This window comes from Lycium barbarum, chromosome 10 (genome assembly GCF_019175385.1).
Source record: "Lycium barbarum isolate Lr01 chromosome 10, ASM1917538v2, whole genome shotgun sequence".
Taxonomy (NCBI): Eukaryota; Viridiplantae; Streptophyta; class Magnoliopsida; order Solanales; family Solanaceae; genus Lycium; species Lycium barbarum.
This window is the reverse complement of record NC_083346.1, coordinates 6,566,300-6,575,184: the sequence shown is the minus strand read 5'-3', so window position 1 is coordinate 6,575,184 and position 8,885 is coordinate 6,566,300.

Sequence of the window (8,885 nt, the reverse complement as noted above, 5' to 3'; positions counted from 1 at the left end):
GGCCTGAATCATCTCTATACTGAGGCCCTGAATAACTCGGGCTCGGCCCTGAATGAGCAGATCTATCCAATCTCTGGCCTGAAAACCGTGGGAGCGCACTGGTCATAGAGTAGCCTGCATGCCTAGGGGGCTGCTGCCGGTGCCCACCTCTGGACTCACTCATCGGCCCCGAAGATCTAGCCCTCTTGCTATGTCCCCTATCCTGTTCACGTTCATTCCTCCGCTGCTGTAGGTGTTCCTCCAATTCCTGAGCATGCGCCTGAATACGTGCAATATCCATGCCATCCTGAAGAGATGCAGTCAAGCATTTATCCATCAAATGTGGCCCTAGGCCCTTCACAAACCGGTGCACCCGATCGCCCATATCCGCTACCATGGCCGAAGCATACCTAGCCAAGGAATTGAAGCGGAGACTATACTCTGTAGCACTCATGCTACCTTGCCTCAGATTCAAGAATTTATCGGCCCTAGCTCGCCGAACTTCTGGAGGCATGTAGTGACGGAGAAAAGCATCGACAAACTCTTGCCATACCGGCGGAGGTGCATTGGCTCCCCGCGAAGCCATCCAAACCGTGTACCACTGGATTGAGACATCCCTCAATCTGTATGACGCTAGCTCCACCGATTCGGTGTCTGAAGCATGTATCAATCAGAGCGTCCTTAGCATACCATCAACAAAGTCCTGGGGATCCTCCTCCAGTTTCGACCCAAAGAATTCCGGGGGTTTCAAAGCAATGAAGTCACGGGCCCTTGCGCTAACAGTCCTGTCACCTTGCCCCGCGCTTGGCCTCTGAGTCTGGGCCGCAACCAACTGAGTCAACAAATTAATGGCCTCTCTTACGTCTTGGCCTGAAGCATTCGGCGGAGGAGCTGGAGCTGGGGCTGAGGCTCCCACGTGCTCCTCAGTAATAGGCACTGTCTGGGAGGACTGAGATTGAGCCGCACTCTGGGACTCATCTTCCTCTACTACTGGTGGCGGTGCTCTTTCAGCCCGCTTTTCTGCCACCGTCTTGCCCCTTTGGGCTGCTGTAGCCTTTTTCTTTTTAGGCATCTCTGAAATACACAACACACGATTTAAGAACAAGAATTTCTTACATCATAGCTTTATCGCACGATTCTTATGAAGAAAGAAGGTCATATATTCCTTAAGATATCCGCAGCTTCTCGTTTATAAGTGTGGCGCGCAACACACCCATAACCAAGACTCTACTAGACACGGCTCGTAGACACATCCTAGGACTCAACTGCTCTGATACCACTTTTGTCACGACCCGACTAGGGGGCCACGACGAGCACCCGGTGCTACCCCACCCGGGCACCCCCTAATCATGCATATCATAACATCTAGGTGAACCATAATTCATTTCATGCATTTTAAATCATTAATCAAGCTAGTCCCATTGGACGACCATCATCAATTAACATATCATGGGCATCTATGCCATGTCAAATATACAAGGCCGACGAGGCCAACAAAAGATATACAAAACATAGGCCGACATGGCCAAACATCTCTACCCACATACACATGACTACGAGCCTCTAAGAGTATGACCTATCATGAGCGGGACAGGACCCCGCTATGCCCATAGTTATATACACAAAAGAATGAGTACCCAAAAGATATGGCTCCGAAGGAAATGGAGCTCTCTATGAAATCTTCAAATAGGCAGCTATGGGTCAAGTCTGTCTCCCTGTGCACCTGCGGGCATGACGCAGCGTCCACAAACAAAAGGACGTCAGTACGAAGAATGTACTGAGTATGTAAAGCATGATTAACATTGATATACAGCATAATGAACAATATATGGAATAGCATAGGAGGGGAGACAATAATATCATCATCATCATGTCGCTTACTTACTCACATCGTCATTCGTGCCCCATAATAAAACTCGTACCATGCTTGTGCTCGTATTAGTGTACATATCCTCATTCGTATTCTTATACATAGTCTCATCACATTCTTTTACATAATATATATACATACATAATAATTTCGTATACATGGCATTTACATAGCGTACCCGACCTCATTGGATCAGTATTTCATATACATACTTGGCCAACCAAGGCTCAATGTTACTCATACCTGGCCCTACCAAGGCTTCAGGGTTATCCGTACCATCTGCAGATGTGTGCGCGCGTTTCGAAATCGTATACATATTCTATACATATTCATACACATATATTCTACCCGGCGTTATAAGCTCGGGGTTTCATTATAGCCCTTCATGGGCATGTATGAGCATAACAGCCCGTAGGCACTTTTAGCATCATTATTATCACCATCATCATTACTATCATTATCGTTATTGTTACTTCTATATCGTAGTCCTACTCGTCACCTGAGGTGCGTAGCGCATTCGTAGTACCAATCAAGGATAGTGAGCTTATGAGTTCGGAATGTGAAACATTGTAGTCAACATGCTCATATAGAGGGATTAGGAGTTTGGCCAAAGAACCATGCCTTATGAAAGAAGGGTTAGCCTTACATACCTCTTTGTCGAATTATTCTACACTTGCACGTACTCCTTCGATGCTCACGTTTCTACCTTCATTAAGGCCATACTATCATTAGTATCGATAACTAGTGCACATGGCTAGAACTAGAGAAAATTGGACAGCATCTCCTTTATCTATACAACATTTGTCCATATCATAATTCAACCCCAAACGTCAACAACACATTTATAATATCATTTCCATGGCCATTAATCATCTACATTATCCACATTCTCAATTCACTTCCATTTGTCCCTATTTATGGTCACAACACCCAACTTCGTTCATCCATATACAATGTTTATTTCATGATCTTAACGTCATTTATAACACACTCATATCACAATACAACAACGATCATGATTCAATTCAAACTATGTCTCAAAAACGTCACTATTCATCATTCATGTCCTAGTGGACCATGTTTTCTACAATCCATGCATTTTAATTCTCCAATACCGTAAACATCATATAAAAATCATGAATCTTACCTTAGAAGTTGTAGGGACAAGCTTTTGTTGATAATACTCCACTTTGAGTAAAACCCTAGTTTTTCTCCATTTGGGTTTCTTGACTTTAGATGATCCTTGATGGGTTTCTACCTTGGATTTACTTGTTTAATGTGGTTGATGGATTAATACCCTTGAAAACTTGTACAAAAGTTGTAGAGAGATGTTTTAGAGAGAGAGAGGAAATGTGGAAATGATTTTCATGAACTTGGTCTTTATTTATTAAATCATCACCGAACTGTCGGGTTCCATTATACGGTCCATTATACGGTCCGTATAATGGTTATACGGTCCGTATAATAGACCGTGAAATGGGTCTGCCCAGCACCCCTTCACTGTGACTACTTGACGGTCCGTTATACGGTCCGTAAAACAGTTTTACGGTCCGTATAACTGACCGTAAAACGTTACTAGTGAGCAACCTTTCACTGTGACCATTCGACGGTTCGTTATACGGTCCGTATAAATTTTATACGGTCCGTATAACTGACCGTAAAATTCCACCAGCAACCAACCTTCACTGTGATGGTTTTACGGTCCACTATACGGTCCGTATAACATTATACGGTCCGTATAATGAGCCGTAGAACTCATCAGTCACTGAACTTAGTTTCGCCACTTCGTTTGATCTCCGATCCTCATGGAACCTTCTTAACACTTGTTTAACACTTCAATACTAATCTAAGGGACGTTATAACTCTTTCCCAAAATGCCCTTAAGTCATCATTAACCCGATACTCGTATTTCGCTAGTTCATTCACTTGCGTACCAACGGAAAATTTTTGTGTAACAGCTTACCTCATCATAATCGTGATGTAAGCGCTTACCTCACCATAGGAAATTCATTCCTATAAATAGACAGCTTATGGTTCATTTGTAACACACCAAAATCTCAGACAATACATCTGAGTGAGAGCAAAAGTGAGGTATTCCATAGACTGTAAGAAAATAGTCTGTGAAGAAAAATAGAGTGTGAGTGATATTGTAGTGAGGTGGGAAAATCAAAAGAGTGTTATTTCTTTTGAGAGTGTAGTGGTCTTAGGAGTATTTGTACTCGTTACTACACAGTGTAAAATTCCTCTATAGTGATATCAGCTGCTCCTCTTGGCCGTGGTTTTTCCCTTATTCAGAAGGGTTTCCACGTAAAATCTTGGTGTCATTATTGCTGCATTTTATTCTTGCTGATTTAACCATAAGTTAGTGTTCCGCGTTTATCACTAATACCGTGAATATTATTTTTGCGGGTCTATTTTATTCCCAACATACTTACCTTCCACAAAGCAATGTGGCACTTACCGTCAAAGAGCTATATCATAAATAGATACAGTCAGACCTCTCTATAATAACCATCTTCTATAACAACATTTCACAATTACGGCCAAAATGTATCTGGAACGGACTTACATATAATGTTATATTATATGTTCTCTATAACATCTCATTATAGCAACCAAAAAACATCTGGACAAACGACACCACTATAGGGAGGTTTGATTGGACTTTTAATAATCACATGTCTTTTTTTGGCGGTGAAAGGGCAAATCAGAGAGTTTTTAGAAGCCATTTCAAATCGAAAGAGGAAATGAAGAACAAGAATATCAGATGTCATCACTTTGAATGACAGTAAAATATTCTGGTAGCTAAAAATTTATTAATTGCATTTAAGATACATGAAAACACAATCCTTAAACATTAGATAATATCCTAAATATCTTCTGACCGTTTGTCTTCTTTTAGAAACAGCAATTCATATCTATTGGATTCAAACACATTACTCATGTCTAATTCCATCCTATACGGAATCAAAAAATAAGGTTCCATGCAAATCAGCATCAGCTCTATCTCTATTGTCCATATCCAATCTAATAAGTTTGGTCAAAAAGATCAAATAAGCAGGAACTCGAACCAGATTCCGTGGCCTATATTTCAGACTCTCTTTCTTTTGCTCACTTGGGAACTCTATGAACCAATCATATGGACTAGTTATCTACTGTCTTTTTTCAAGTTGATGTATGTCAAGATATAGACAATAGAGGAACCTTCATATGCTAAGTAGTAGGTTGATGACTGACCCATAAAAATGTATACTGCTTTTACATTATTCAGTTTTAGATCATATGTGCTTAGCAGTATTGAAGCACTAAAGCAGTCTTACATAATCCAATACTCATTTTACAGTAAAATAGAAAGAACTACTGCCTCAGGAAAGAGAAATGAGCCATTCAGCTGATACTTCTAATGAACGTCGCAAGTATATAAAACAAGATGATCGCAAAAATCAGTCATCCTCTCAAAAAGGGGGAAGGGAAGAGAAGCAAAAAGATCTAGATTTTGAACACGGACTGCGTAAAGTTTCAAAAAACCCTTAAGTAGAATGCAAGATGGCATGCTCCAAACCCTGTAAATAGTTAGAACCATCAAGTAATTTTAAAACGACGACTTACAAGTGTGGAAACTAGGAAAATGTTTCCATTCTTGACTTTGTGCAGTTAAAAACTTGCATTGGGTCATGACAGGAAACTGCTTAAATTATTGGACTACTACACTCCTAATTCTTTTTAATTATCGAGAAATCCCTGGGGTCAGCTCGTGCATCGTTTGAAATTCAGTAGATAGACTAGCTCACACACAGTTCAAAATTCAGTGGATAATAGACCATCACTTCTACCCTTCTCCACTTAAATATCATGCTTCTGTCTACGGTAAGGTTCCAACTCGACACGTGCTAATCCATACATCAGGCATTGCACTCTTACACTAGATCAAGCCACGGGGGCTTTGGAGTATCACACTAATAACTATTCTTGGGATCTATAACTAAACGGGTGCCTAGGAGTCTTTAAAGGAGAAATCCTGCACCTAAGGTGTGCCTAGTGGTCAATGAAATGAGGTCTCGGGTTGAAATTTCATCAAAAGGTAAAAACATTAGGTGATTTCTTCCTTTTGTTCAAGCCTTAATGGCTTAGTTGCTCGAACTGGAGTGCGGGTATCCGATACCGATACGGATCCGAGTGTCGGATTCGACTAAATCTAAATTTTAAGATTCGGGGGTGTGGATCCAGGTATGGATACAGGTGCGAGGATTCAGCTAAGAAAATTATAAAAATAGATCTATAAAGAACACAACCCCTTCAATTGTTGGTTTCTCTCTGTTTGGCCTAAAACATGAAGCAAAGAATGGGAGATAAAAGAACTATAATAATGAAGATATGCCATTTTCCATGTCTTAAATCTGTTTTATCTTTCATTTTGAGAAATCAAAATCTCAATTTCACCCCAAATTTGTCTATGGACTTTGATCAAAGTATCCGAAATTGGTTGACCGAATCTGAGATGTATCCCGCACCTGCACCCGTCCCAGTCTCGCGTCGAGACTGGTTCGGCATCAAAAACGAAGAGTCCTTGCAACTTAACTTAACGGACAGAGTTACCCGGTACTTGTGTAGGTGGGACATAGCAGCCTAGCAGGTAACCACCCATATAATTAATCGAGGTGTGCGCAAGCTGACATGAACATCACCATTATAAAAAATAAAAAATAAAAAAGTATATAAAGGAAAAGTTTTATCCATAAGCTGACTCTTTCTGCTATTATCCAATTAGTCTGTCAAGAAACTAACACAAATACCATGTTTTTCCCCAATTGTTACTATGATTGATAGAATCGCTAATGTGGGTAAACGACAAGATTGCTGATGGTGCAACATGGGGTTTCATTTCATCCTGCTACTACTTTCTAGCAATAAGCATTAATTATAAATTCTAAAACAATTCACTGGAAGATTCATAAGAGATAGTATTGTCATGAAAAAAATTAAAGCATTTCGGGAAAATGAAAATAACCCCAGTACAGGAACACTCTGACTGGATGGTTGTTACATATTGTTTCATAATGTAGTACATTGTATCGTACTCTATTGTTTTGATGAATAAAGTATAGTTCCCATTCGTTATATAATATCACACATTATCGTTTCCATTCGTTACATAATATCACACATTTAAACTAACACATAATGGATAAAATATGACCATTAGATAATAATAAAGACAAAACGAGAAAAAGAAAGAAGGTAACGACACTAAACTAACAAAACATCAGTAACAACCATCCAAAAAAGCTGTAAATACAGTGAAGGAAGAGAAACAAACCAGATCATTGAAGATTAGATATGCTATAACAAAGAACAACACAACAAACTCAGCCAATCGTACAAAAGTGAATACAGAGTTAACAGCTTGAGTCAAAATCAACGGTGATGATAACAGCTTAGCCATAGTTTCATTTTTTTTTTTTTACCACACAGAATAAAATGGTAAAACCCAAAGTCTCAAAAATGTAAGCTTTCACTATTTGGAAAATGTGACAAATAGAATTGAATGTTCAAAAAATTTGTATTTATAGTTTAACTACTTACATATTAGAGTTCTTGATTCATTTACTCGAATTTCTTGCTTGTTAGTTAATGCTCAAATCTTACAATTTTTTTCTCTTTCTTGTGAAGTTTTTTATATGTGAGAATATTTTCCAAATAAAAACAAAAGAAATTTAAATATGGATAGAAAAAAAATTAATCCATTTTTTCATCTTTTTCTAAAATGGAGTGTACATATTTCATTTTTTTAGCCCAACTAGGCTAATCATAAATTGAAAGAGATTAATTCCGTGATCATTCTTATTGATTGAGTTGGTTAATATACAACATTTACAACGTAATATTAGGCTACAAATGAGGAACTAATTTGACTAATTGATGCTAACGTATACTAACCTAAAATAGGAGATTTACAAAATATTCTTTGACTAAATATTTACATAATCTATCACACCCCCGACCCCCGCAATCGAAACGGGAGGTTTACGAACGCTTAGACTGTCCCGAAAATCTTCAAATAAGACCTGTGGCAGTCTTTTAGTGAAAATGTCAGCGATCTGATATCGGGACGGAACATGAAGGACACGAACGTGTCCGCGCGCCACCTTCTCACGAACAAAATGGATATCCATTTCAATGTGCTTGGTGTGCTGATGTTGAACTGGATTTCCTGAAAGATAAATGGCACTTACATTATCACAATAGACCAAAGTAGCCTTACGGACCGGACAATGTAGTTCCAAGAGGAGGTTACGTATCCAGCATGATTCAGAAACAACATTAGCAACCCCCCTATATTCTGCTTCCGCACTTGAGCGGGATAGAGTAGGTTGGCGCTTGGATGACCAAGATATCAAATTATCTCCCAAAAACACGGAATAACGCGACGTTGAACGTCGTGTGTCGGGACATCCCCCAATCAGCATTAGTATAGGAAACCAAATCAGTAATTGAAGATGGGTAGAGATGCAAACCATGATCAAGAGTACCTTGAATATACCGAATAATCCGTTTAAGAGCAAGCATATGCGTATCTCGTGGAGCATGCATATGGAGACAAATCTGTTGTACGGCATAAGAAATATCCGGTCGGGTGAAAGTAAGATACTGAAGAGCACCTGCAAGACTCCGGAAATGAGTTGGATCCCCACAAGGATCACCAGAAGAAGCACTGACCTTCGGTTTAGTGTCAACCGGAGTGGAAGAAGGCTTACAATATGACATTCCTGCACGTTCAATAATTTCCTCAGCATAATTTCGTTGTGAAAGAAACATGTCACCCTTGTGACGAGTCACAACAATGCCAAGAAAATAATTCAAAGGACCTAAGTCCTTCATAGCAAATTCCGAGCCAAGAAGAGCCATAATTGAACGGCGGACAACATCTGAAGAAGCAGTAAGAATAATATCATCCACATATAGTAAAATGTAAGCCATGTCGTGCCCCTTGCGGTAGATGAACAAGGAGTGGTCAGACCTGCTATTAGCAAAACCA